The sequence below is a fragment of the Triturus cristatus genome, chromosome 4_1 (genome assembly GCF_964204655.1).
Source record: "Triturus cristatus chromosome 4_1, aTriCri1.1, whole genome shotgun sequence".
Lineage (NCBI taxonomy): Eukaryota > Metazoa > Chordata > Amphibia > Caudata > Salamandridae > Triturus > Triturus cristatus.
Window position 1 is genome coordinate 291,599,759 of NC_140585.1, and position 13,225 is coordinate 291,612,983.

At 41.4% G+C, this 13,225-nt stretch overlaps 1 protein-coding gene across 2 annotated transcripts in view; it reads left to right on the forward strand.

Moving 5' to 3' along the window:
• CREBL2 (cAMP responsive element binding protein like 2) overlaps positions 1-13,225 on the forward strand; it is a 294,140-nt gene that overhangs the window by 89,022 nt on the left and 191,893 nt on the right. The gene's annotated exons all lie outside the window — the stretch shown is intronic.

Consider the following 13,225-nt stretch of genomic DNA (forward strand, 5'->3'; position numbering starts at 1 on the left):
TCGTCCCTTCGACGGACTGTCTTTTGATTCAGGACGTCTCACTTCTTCTGAGAGGTATCACCGACCACTCGCCAGTGATGATCCGTACAGGTCCCCCTCCCCGTCTCTGTCCGGCAAACATGGAGGTTAAATGCCTGGTTTCTTCAGGACAAAGATTTCAGGAAAGTGGTGAAGCGGGAGCTAAAATAGTAATTTCTCTCTAACGAGGGCTCCATGTCCTCACCAGGCAACCTATGGGAGGTGAGCAAAGCCACGATTAGGAGGGTCGCTAAGGGCCAACTCAAGCTCCAGCGACAAACCCAACTGGAGCAGATTACCTCGCGGGAGACGCAGGCCCCTCACCTTGAACGTGCCTCGGCCCGGTCCCCAGATGCTTCCGACGCAAGACTTCTGTCCTGGCTCCGGTTGGAGATCAAGCAGCTGTCGCTGGATGCGGTCAAACTCCTCTGTGGCCAGGGTGATGGACGTGGAGGGTGGCCGCCTTCCATGTGTGGATGCCGCCGTTCAGGCCGATCTGGACCGTCCCATTTCCCGTGAGGAAATTTGAGAAACAATTGCCCTGGTCTCATCCGGCAAGACACCGGGCCCAGACTGCCTTCCTCAAGAATACAATGCTCACTACCGGGATGTTCTCATCCCCTACCTAGACGCACTGTTTCGCGAAGCTGTGGAGAAAGGCTCCTTTCCTCAGGAAATGGACATAGCCACTATTGTGGTCCTTCCGAAGTCCCAGCCCCCCCCTCATCACAGTGCGCAGATTACCGCCTCATCAACACCGAGGTCAAACTGTTTGCCACCCTCCTTGCCCAGCGACTCAAATCCCACCTGTCTACGTTGGTCCATCCCGATCAATGTGGGTTTATGCCCTCTCGCGGCACCCGACACTGTCTTCGCAGACTGCACTCCGCCTTGGCCCATCACCACCTCACCCCATACCTTGCGCTTCTCCTGGTAGACTTTGAGAAGGCCTTCGACTTGGTGGACTGGGGCTTCCTTCAAGATGTTCTTGACATGATGGGACTTGGTCCCCGCTTTCGGGCCATGGTCAAGGTTCTATACGCCCTCCCGAGGGCTTGTGTTCTAGTAAACTGAGTCCTGTCGGAGCACTTCTCAGTCTGTAGAGGGACAAGGCAGGGTTGTCCCCTTCCCCCCCTGCTTTTTGCCTTAGTGATGGAGCCCTTGGCGTCCTTGATGCGGTCTTGCGATCGGGTGCGGGGGTGGGAATGGCCCAGCGCTGAACCGGATAAAATCGCCTTCTACGCAGACGACGTCCTCATCTACTTGGCAGATCCTGCCCGGTCTGGCCCCCATTGTCTTCGTATCTTGAAATCCTTCGCACAGGCCTCGGGCCTCTGGCCTCCGTTTGAATCCCAACAAATTGGTCCTGGTTCCCCTTCACCTCTCCCGGGACTACTTTGACTGGCAATCCGAAATACCTCTACGTCGTCAATCATTCAAGTACCTGGGGATCTGGGTAACCTTGCTGCCTGAGCTCAGCTGGGCCCTCAATGTCACTCCACTGGTGAGGCGGGCCAAGGCGGACCTCCAGTGGTGGCAGTCGTTGCCCCTCAACCTCATGGGGAGGGTGGTCATTTCTAAGATGATGGTGCTTCACCGCTTCCTTTACATGCTTCAGAACACCGCCATGTGCTTTCCCGGGGCCTGGTTCCGTGAGCTCGACAAGCAAGTTCTTATGGGGGAAGGGTAGGTCCAGGCTGGCGCTCAGTACTTGCAGGATCCCCTCGTTTGATGGAGGTTTGGGGATGACTCACCTTTACGTATACTATTTGGCCACGCGACTCCTCTCCATACATGACTGGTTCCCCAGGGGGTTGTCTGATCCGGCCTATAGGCTTGAACTAGGCCTTAGCTTGCAGCCGTCGCCCACGGAGGAACTGTTTTCCCCGCTGCGGGGCCCTACGGAGGCAGGTGCTGCCTTCGCTCGGGCTGTTTCCACGGCTGCGGGAATCCTGCGCATGGGCGATCCAGCTGCCCATTTCCCCGCGGATCATCTTCTGGAGGTCCTCCATCAGGGTTCTTGTGGTCAGGAGCTGCTTCTTCCCTTCGAGGCTTTGCTCCACACTTCTCTTTTGATGGCGGCCCATCACAGGGGACCCGATGCCCCAGCAACTTCTGCACCGCCACCGTCCTGCTCCGCATGATTCTGTCTGTGTTTCCCTCCACCCCTCCACCAGGGGCCCTCTTTTCCAGACTGCCTTTCCCTCCCTGCCATCGATGTTGTCTTCCCCGTCACGGGAGGCCCGCTGGTTGGATTCCTGAGTGCGCAATATCTTCGCCTCCACCAGTGTGGCTTTGAGGGCCCTTAACACTGTGTATTGGCTAGGGCCGCTTCTTGCTTGTGGGATTCGGCGGAGTCCCTTATGTCGGCCGCTTCTCCGAAGGGTGCCTGTGTTGTTGGATGGCGGGGAGCTGGCGGCGTTTCTTCTTCGCTCGGCTCTGGACATTTCGGAGGTGCTTGGTCGTACCGTGGCTTCTTCAGTGGCCTTTTGTCGTCTTGCCTGGCTACGGGATAGTGTGTTCCCAGAGAACGTTAGGGAACGGCTGGTGGACCTTACCTTTGATGGTACGCTTTTGTTCCACGGCCCTGCAGATTCCGCCATTCAGAAGTTTCCACCGCCACCACGGAGAATGCACATCGCACTTTAGAGTGACCCGATGTATCAGACAAGGTTGTGTCCTTGCCCCCTCTTATTTTCATTATATGTAAATGGAGTGGATTTTTTACTACATAGTCTTAAAACAGATGCCCCTGTTGTTGGTAAACGTGTAACACCGGTTTTGTAATACTACGCTGTCCTGATTTCTAGGACTGCAAATGGCCTACAACTTTTGATTGATTAATTTACTAACTTTGACTAATACAAACTTATCAATTATTTTGTCCTAGACTCTAGTAATGATGTGTGGAGAAAGTAAAGCTAAAATTATAACCCATTAAGTCAATGGTGCACCAATTGAAAGGACTACAACTTTCTCTTGCCTGGGGCTAATTTTTAATTGTAAAGGTTCATGGAATGCACACGTCAATTTATGTAAACTAAAATTCCTAAGAACAAGTGAGGCCATTTTTAGATTCTCACAAAAAATAGGCAATAAGCCAGTGCGAGAGATTTTAAAATTGTATAGGAGTAAATGTATAACTGGGGTCTGCTACGGCGGATCGCGTTGGGGCATGGCGAATACTTCTCCATTACAAATATTGGGAAAAAAATTCTACGAACAGTATTATCAGTTCCTAATTCTACAGCTATATATCATACATAGGGATATGGATGTACCTTTTTTAAGCGACTTGATTTATGTGTCCGCCCTAATTCTATGGTACCGAATCTGGATGAAGGAAGAAACTCATTTTACCAAGGATATTATATGTGATTGCTTAACACTTGATTATTGGAAGAACATACCTTGGCTGAAATACATTCACAGCCTCCTTATTGAGTGTGATGTGAGTGCTAACATTGAAGATCCAATGAGTTTCGAGAAATTTAGTATGGGGGAAGTAAAAATGTGTTAAACCAAATGTTAATTTGTACCAAGACGGACCACTGTCTCCAGGCACTCAGCCATATATTATTTTTAGAAGAAATACCCAACATAGATTTTATTTAACTAGATTAAGGCTGAACATTTTGCACTTCCAAATTGCTTTCCTAAAGATGGGTAAATGGAGTGCAAATCTTCCGAAATGTCCGTGTGATGGAAAGTCCATCCACAGCACTGTGCACTTTGTACTTTTTTGTAACTTTTATAGGGATCCAAGGAATTTAATTTTACGCCCACTTTTTTTCACGAATAGACTGTACTTGTATAAAACCGCCTTTTATTATATTTGTGACTTAGAACATGTTTACATATGTAATGCGGTAATCTCTTATATTCAACTAGCCATTAAGCGAAGAAAGGAGTTATCCTATTTGGAATCTCCTTGTTTATGAATAAGTTGTACAGCCCAATTCTAGTCTTTTTTACGCATGTTTTAAATGTATTTTATTATTTGGAAAAATAGGGGACCCCTACTCGACTAATAGACTTGCTATATGTAGGGAAAAGAGCTATTTAGATAAGTGACTATAGCAAGTGAATATATATAACTAGGTGTATAGTAAAGAACTAATCTATAAAATATCAAAAAGTGATATAAAAAAGAGAGAGAATATTTTCTTACACACACAGGTATTGATTATGTAAAAGTAGATTTAATATTAATCTTTTCATTTTTATCCATCATTCATCAGATTAATTGATTTTGTTATGTATAAGACATAAATTAATACACAATTATCAAATTAAAAGAACAATAACACTTTATACATCACTTATGTCTTATGCGGGTCAAGTTGAAAGTCTCCAAAGCCCCCCGTCCCAGCAAGCACGTAGCAACCAATAGTGCAGAGTCATTTAACTCACTTGTGTTATTAAAGTATAAACCTTAATGGTGGACCTTGGAATCTAGTTTTCTCAAAAAGAGTAATGAAAAAGAACAGGTAAAAAGAAGGCTTCCTGCATGAGCGATAGATGAAGACATATAGAGAAATATAGATCATTAATAAAGGTAAAAATACCCAATGATGTGTCTAGTAGTGAAAAGAGATGAGAGATATATAGGCAATGAGATGTACTTACTAATAGGTGAATGTTCTTTGCTGCCGGTGATCTTATGTATATAAGATTACGTGAAAATATCCAAAAGTACTCAAATGTGGGATATCAGTAGGGATGGGCATTGGTACTGAAAATTCCAAGAGAGATAAAAAGGATGACACAAAATATTTTGAATAGTTAATATGGTAAAGAAGTTTAGCTTCATATGATATATCACAATTATGTCTACACTTACATTGAAAAAAAGGAAGAACAGAGATTTTTGATACGTGTCGATATGCTTTAAGACTCTGTAGCGTCAAATGACCAGATATAGTTGCGATGGTTTGTAAAGAGATAGAAGGGTACCTAAAATGATGGCCCCCGCACCTAGGAGCAAATAAATGAATGTTTAGATAAGTAAATGAGACATATGTAAAGAGACTCAGCCGCCTATAGACTGGGATGTAACAACATACTACATGTTAGGCAAACATACCTTAGAGTTGTTTATAAGTCGATATATGGATGGACTCTGTAGCGGCAGGTATCCAGATACGGTAATGGTAGTTAGATAAACAGAGGAGGATGTATCTAATGATAACCCCCAAACCTAGACACAAATGAATCTATAAGTCAGTGGAAGATATATAGATTAAAACGTCTCTAAATTAAAGTGTAGAAACATACTAAACGTTAGGTAGACATACCTTAGAGTAATTTATAGGTCAATCTTTGGATAGTACCGATAAGATTCACGGCTCTGGAGCGGTGGCCGGTCAAAATGCTGTTCTTTTTATAGGCAGAGAGCAGGATAATGCAAATATTTCCGCCTGAATTCAAAAGGATAGAAGCATAATATATATATAAGTAAATGGGTATGAAAGCTAGCCGTATCTATTCTGAAGATATAGCTCGATTCTATATTATGCAAACGTACCTCAAATAGATTCCGCATCGAAATACGGGCAGCGCCGCTAAGTCTGAGAAAAATTCTCTGCTAGAAGGAGAGCTAATGTAAACGTCTTTTATAGGCGTCTAAGTTTAAATCACGCGCCAAAACAGCAAAGACATCATAGAGTCCGAGAGGGTAGACCGTATACTCTGGGCTGGGTGATAGAAACAGAAAACGGACATACGGTGTCACGTAGAAATGGTATATGCGTTAGTTGGTAAATAAAGCAAAGACAGATGTATACGATACGGCCCCCGAAAAGAATCAAGTACAGAAGAATAGGCACTAAATAGATATAAATATAAAAATAAGGTGGTATATATAGGACCACTGTTGATGTCTCTAAAAATATGTAGACATAATGCTCATACCAGCCGTAATCGAAACAAATAGTTGTTTTACGAAAAATAGCGCCATATTAACATGGAGCAACCCTAACCCAAGGTGGGAAAGTAGTGCTTATGATGTAAAACCATGTGTAGCCAAAATAAGCAAATTGCTTACTATCAATTATAAGTTAGTATTGGTAACATCTAGAGAGAAAAGAAGAGAAGGATAAAAAGAAGAAAAAAATGTTCATCCAAGCTTTCAGTAGGGATTCAAAGACCCATCAACTAAAGAAAGCCCTAAAGGCAATATAAGTAAGTAACTGCCTGCTATAATAGCTAAGTCAGCCAGCATAGATACTGTGATCAAGACGATATCTATAAAGGGCCAAAGCCTAAGCTTAGATGATAGCCCGATCCCAGGGTATCTCCAAATTAAGTCCCTTTTTGACTGTGTCAAGATAAAATATCCAAAAAACTTCACGTTTTTTTCTGATCTTTTTTGGGCCGAGTCCTTCTTTGTTTATGATTTTTTCCAAGATAAACCAACGAATATTATTGCCGATCTATGTTCGGTCAGTCTGGTGTTAAGCGATCTGGACGTCTCGCCCACGTAGCCTTTGTTGCATGGGCATATTAGTAAATAGATGATGTTTTTAGTTTTACAATTGTGCATTCCTTTCACGGTGATGTTTCGTTCATTAAAGAGGAGTTCTTTGGATTCAATTGTAAAAGGGCACACTATACATGTACCACATTTATAATTGCCCTGAATAGGTAGCATGTCATCAATACTTCTCTGTACTGGCTGTTTCTTACTGGACATGCGAGATCTTACAATAAGATCTTTGAGATTTTTATTTTTTCGGTAGGCAAAAAGAGGTTTTTCCACTGTGTCAGCTTTAGTTTTGTTAATGTTGAGCAAGTACCAGTTAGAGCAAACGATTTGGCGAATCTGCTCATTTAGTAGTGAGTGCCGTGTAACAAATACCAGATTTGCTTCTTTTTTTCTACTATTGTCTTGTAACAAGTGCTGACGATCGTAGAACCTAGCACGTTTATAGGATTCTCGTACGATTCTGTGAGGGTAACCTCTATCAAGGAACTTCCTTTTCATTTCAGTAGCTTTTATATCGTAATCCTCAACTTTAGTACAGTTGCGCCTAAGGCGAAGAAACTGGCCAAAGGGGATGCTACTTTTCTGTTTAGTTGGATGAAAGCTTTGATAATGAAGCAAAGTATTGCAAGCAGTAGGTTTTATAAACAAATCTACATATAGCTGACCATGATCGTGCTTAATAAGAATGTCCAAAAACTCTACATGGGTATTGCTGATATGGGATGAAAATTTGAGATTAAGGTCACAAAGATTCAACCATGTGATGAATTCAGCCAGAGTGTCTTCATTGTCATCCCATATGAACACAATATCATCTATTTAACGGGACCAGTGTAATATAGATTCGAAGAAAGGCGCTACTTCATTAAAAATGAATTGTTGTTCAAATTTAGACATATAGATGTTAGCTATTGTAGGGGCGCAAGATGCGCCCATACTTACTCCTTTTATTTGTCTATATAACTCGCCTTGAAATTCCAAGGTATTTTCATGGAGGATGATTTTAAGGCAATTGATGATGAACTCCGAATTACATTTGATGTCATAGAGATCAATAAACCATTCAACAGCTTCAATAGCTCCATCACATGGTATATTTGTGTACAAACTTTCCACATCTAATGTGACAAGCCATTGTCTATTAGAATTGAACGGAGTGCCTTCCATGAGGTTCATTATCTGGCGGGTATCTAGAACATATCCAGGTATTTTGTGTATAGATGGTCGCAATATTGCATCTAAATATTTAGAAATAGGCTCAGTGATGGATCCAATTGTGGTGACAATGGGCCGAAATGGAGGATCCACCTCATTTTTGTGTACCTTAGGGGTACCATAAAGACTAGCCATTCTAGGGTTGTTTATATTGAGATAGTTAAACTCTTTTTCACAAATGTGACCATGTTGTAGGGCTCTAGTAGTTAATTTATAGATTTTATTCTTTACTGTTTGAGTAGGATTTCTTGTTATTTTGGTATAAAACCTATTGTCCATGAGCATATCCTCAATTTTGTCAATATACTTAGCTGTGTCTAGTATAGCTATCCCTCCTCCCTTATCGCAGCTTTTAATCGTTATTTCAGGGGAGTTTTTTAACAGATTGAGGGCTTCATATTCTTCAACTGAAATGTTATATGGTGTTTTTGGGACATATTTGGTAGCAGTAGTAAGTTTGTTAAAAACTACTTGCTCAAAAATACTCACCTCTGGGGCAATCTGTTCTAGAGTAGGGGTGAATGTTGATTTCGGCGCCAGTCCTGACCGATTAATATCAAAGACCACAGTTTCTGTGTTTGAAAAGAACCATTTTAAACGGATTTTTCGAAAAAACGACATTAGGTCATTGAAGAGCTCAAATTTGTTAAGGCCCGAATGCGGCACAGACTATAAACCTTTAGATAAGAGAGTATAGGATGCCCGGCTAAGGGTACTGGTGCTTAAGTTAAAGATGGGGATTTCTTTCATTGTCTCCAATACCGAGCGTTCCGGGTTTCTAGGTATTGGTTCTGATTCGCTGGTTGATGGCCACGAAATGGTGTCTGGTATTGTGCACGGGGTTGATATTATTGTTGATATTGTTGTGGAGGTTGATACTGTTGTTGGTAATGAGACTGATATCGGGGGCGCCAATTGCCTCTGCTCTGGTTTCGTCTCCCTAAAAAAGGGCGATAGCCTCGATTATATCGTGGACTATAGTTATTACCCCTATTTTCAGACGGCAATATTCTATCCTCACTATCGGAGTCTGTTGTATCCGAAAAAGTGGTGACTTTTTTATTGAATGATCTATACTGTTGTTGATAGGGGTTCATATCTGACCCGGATAGATCTAATTGGGAGTAGTAGCCATCTGCAAGATATGGGTAAATGTATTCTTTGTTAAAATTCCTCACATCTTTTTTTAGCTTGTCTGTTTTACGTTACAGAAGGTAATCGTTATAAGAGCTTAATTCAGCATCCAATTCCTCCAATTTTTTTTTAGCATTCTCAATCGCTGTTGTGGATTTAATTTTATTCTCTAGTTCTGATATTTCGTTAAGTAACTGTAAGAATATTTCCTTAGCCGTCTCGACTATGAGCATCATCAGATCCCTTGAGCATCGGTTGGCAATGAGGGACCATTTTTCCAGAAATTCTTTAATTTGGACAAACAGACCTGGGACGTTCTTGATCTGTAGTCCGGTTGGAATGATTCCAGCCCGTAAGTATTCTAACATAAATTGGCCATGGAGTTCAATCCTTTTGGTCTTCTTTTTGAGTGCAAGCAATTTTTGAAGATCTTCATTATGGTTAGGGTTAGACGGGGGTCTGTTATCAAAATTAATGGCGGCTCCTACCATCGATTACAAAGTAATCGTCAGAAAACCCAAAGGTTTTCAGATTTGACATATTTAGTTAGAAAGGTGAAAAAATTATTATTATATACCTGCAGGATAGGTACCAGCAAGTGGATAGGGGTAAAGAGACCTTAAAAAAAACCCCAAACAAACGACAAAAGAAGTGATAAATAAAACCAAAATTATAAGTAAAATTAAAAACTAAAAATCTTTATACTGACAAATATCGGTTAGCGATTAGCAACGAAACATATATGGCACAACAGTTAGATGGCAAGTATAAGTGCTAGCCACAACTAAATATAAGTAACTCACATAAAATTCTAGAGACAAACATGAAACTCCCCTCATAGACAGGCTACGAGATTTACTATTTGGAAAAATAGGGGACCCCTACTCGACTAATAGACTTGCTATTTGTAGGGAAAAGAGCTATTTAGATAAGTGACTATAGCAAGTGAATATATATAACTAGGTGTATAGTAAAGAACTAATCCATAAAATATCAAAAAGTGATATATACCTATTCTTTTTCATTACTCTTTTTGAGAAAACTAGATTCCAAGGTCCACCATTAAGGTTTATACTTTAATAACACAAGTGAGTTAAATGACTCTGCACTATTGGTTGCTACGTGCTTGCTGGGACGGGGGGCTTTGGAGACTTTCAACTAGACCCGCATAAGACATAAGTGATGTATAAAGTGTTATTGTTCTTTTAATTTGATAATTGTGTATTAATTTATGTCTTGTACATAACAAAATCAATTAATCTGATGTTTTCTTTTATGTTTTTCTCTTATGTCTTTTTCCTATGTCTTCTTCATTTGTATCAGTAACATATGGCATTAAATGTTATAAATGTTGTTTTTGTATTATATGTATATATGTATATACTTTTATATATAGATGTTTATAAAACTGTAAAAAAGAGTATCAATATCTATCACCTAGGTGTATATGTATTATAATGATATAAAAAAAAAGTAATCCCTAATGCATATTTTGTCTATATATTTCATACAGCTTTAAGCAATAGACGGTTTCCTGACGAAGGCTGAAAGGCCGAAACGCGCGTAGTGTTCCATCGACCGCCTTGGTTGTTCAACATCCACTGTACTGTTCTGATAGACTCCATGTCCATACTGTTTACATAATTGCCTAAAGAATATGTACTGTATGTAAAATAGTAACAAAATGAATGATGGATAAAAATGAAAAGATTAATATTAAATCTACTTTTTCATAATCAATACCTGTGTGTAAGAAAATATTCTCTTTTTTATATCACTTTTTGATATTTTATGGATTAGTTCTTTACTATATACCTAGTTATATATATTCACTTAAATGTATTTTATGTCTTGAAATTCCCATGCACTGATAAGTAGTATTAATTGATTATGATGTATTTACTTTAATATGTAAAGGTGAAATTATATCCGAAAATGTATAAATTACTGTTTAATTTACGATGAACTGGCTCTTGTGATATAGAATGCTTTTATGGATATTATTTTTAATATACCGAATAAATCTTGGTTAGACTTTGACTCATTTACTTTAATGAAGTTATGGGCTGTTGATGTATTTTGTGTATATGGTTTGAGTTTCTACTCCACGCTACACTCTAAGAGTAAGACTTGACTGTTTGAGTTTGCTACCCCCCTGAAATTCAAAATCTGAAAAGGAGACGTTTGGTAATTCATTGAGCTTTCAGTATTAATGTCTGTTTCCTTTGATTCCAGTGGCAACAGGCAGTACTTGTCGCAAGTATTGCCAGGTCACTTCCTGCCCCACTGTCTAATTCCATAGACTCTGAAGAACATACTCTAAAACTTAGTAAATGCATAGAAACTTCTCAGTCATGGCAGCTATTAATTAATCACAAATTCTTACTCATATGTGCAAAGCAGCTAAAAAATGAAGGGCTGGATCTTTTAATGCAACTTCAATCATTACCACATCTGTAAAATAGGTTGAAAACGTGAGGAGGTAATGCTTCCTGGGGTAAAAAACTATTTATGCTGTGGTGTTGACTAAAGGGCATAACTAAGGTGTGATCTACCCCTGTCATTATTCCCACAGTATATCACTTGCCTCTCTACCACTGCCTTCTTGCTTTCATCTCTCACTCTTCGACTTCTACCACTCTTTCTCTCTTCTGTATGTCCCCTTTACCCTCTCACCTTCTATCTACCTCTCATTGTCAGACACCCTCTCACAGTTATCCCTTCGCAGCTATCTCTGATTCTGTCATTGCTGCCGGTTGTTTTTGTCAGATCTATATCTTTCTCTCACCCATACTTCTCATTCTCTTGCATATTTTTCTGGTTTCTCTTTTTCTCATTCCTTTATCTAGGTTTTGCGCTCTGTATGCTAACTTCAGTAGCTAGTCCCTCATATTGGTTGTGTTTTATTAAGTAGGAAAAAATCGAGAGGTGAATACAGGATTTCAGCCACCAGGAGCGATCCTGAGCAACATCTCTGTTGGTAAGGTTCCCTACATTAGGACCCCCAAACTCCCATGTGGAGATCGCCTTTTTGTGACCTTACATGAGTTGTTTGGGTAATGCAGAAAAACCTTGTGACTGGCAACCTTTTTCAGCTGGATGCTGGTTATCATAGTGTAGGGAAGGGGTGCCAGTCTTCTGACATACAAACTATCTTGTAGGCAAGAGACTCTGTAGCATAGTCGAGTTGACCCCCAGCTCCTCATATGGTTCTTGTAGAGCCAAAGCTACTGTGACATCTCAAGATTGAGCTTCTTGCTCCTTCTGGATGCAGTGTTTTAGTCGATGATATAAGAGGACAAGCAAGCCTCCCTCCCTTGGTGCAGGTAAAGAGACCAAGTCAGTTTCTGGTGCACTGTAGACTTGCAGTGGGCGATTTGAGCACAGCTCCTGCCGCTGTTAGTCTCTCTTCCAGATTGACCTGTCATGTCTATCCCCTGATACTCATCCCTGTTGTAGAGCCCAGCTTCTTTGCTGCATAGATGGCACTTCAGCCTGAGAGCTACGAAAGTGGAGACCCTCGCCACCAGAAGTGTGTAGTTTTGCTTACCCCAAAGTTTAGATACATTATTGTATCACTCCCCTCTAGAACACCCAGAAACAAAGACCGAGATGCAGGCATCCACAAGCACCAGACCCATCAGGAACTATGTGACCCTGCCACCTTTCATGCTGGGTGAGTTTCTAAAGGAGCAAGAGTGGCTCATGTCTCCAGGATGCAGCTTGAGCTCTTGAGTTTCCCCTGTCCGGATGTAATCTTCAGGCTTTCTCCCCTTCCTCGGGGAACAAGTCTGTTATTCTGATCTGAGTCAGGAGATGCTAAAGCCCTCCAGATGTGGTTGTATCTTAAGTGTTGCTTTTCCTTGATGCAGCTCTTAGTCCTTATTTGGGAATCTTCTGTGGGGGAAATAGAAGGCTGAAAAGTTCAAATTGATCTCTCAGCATCCATATTCACTGGCTCTGCTCCTGCAGATTGCAGTGCAGTTCCGGAGCCCAGAGAACCAGCCCCAAGGTACATGTTTACTCACTCACTCACTCACTCACTCACTCACTCACCACCACCTGACCCACACGGATACTTTCAACCTCATCACATCTGTCTCCAGGATGGGGTAGTGCTCTCTTTAATACAGCCCTCACCCCCCCACCTCCCTCTAGATATATTCTCACAAGCTGTCTCACTTGCAAGATCCCTAGAACGGTACCAGGTGGATGCCCTTAGGTTGCCTAAAGTCAAGTCCACCTGCATCCCCTCAAGACGGACTACAACCAAGAGGCCATAGGTGTAGGCAGTATCACATTTCTAACATCACTCTTCTCTCCTAATTGCATATTAAACTAGGGACCGCCTGTTGCGGCCGGCATGACTCG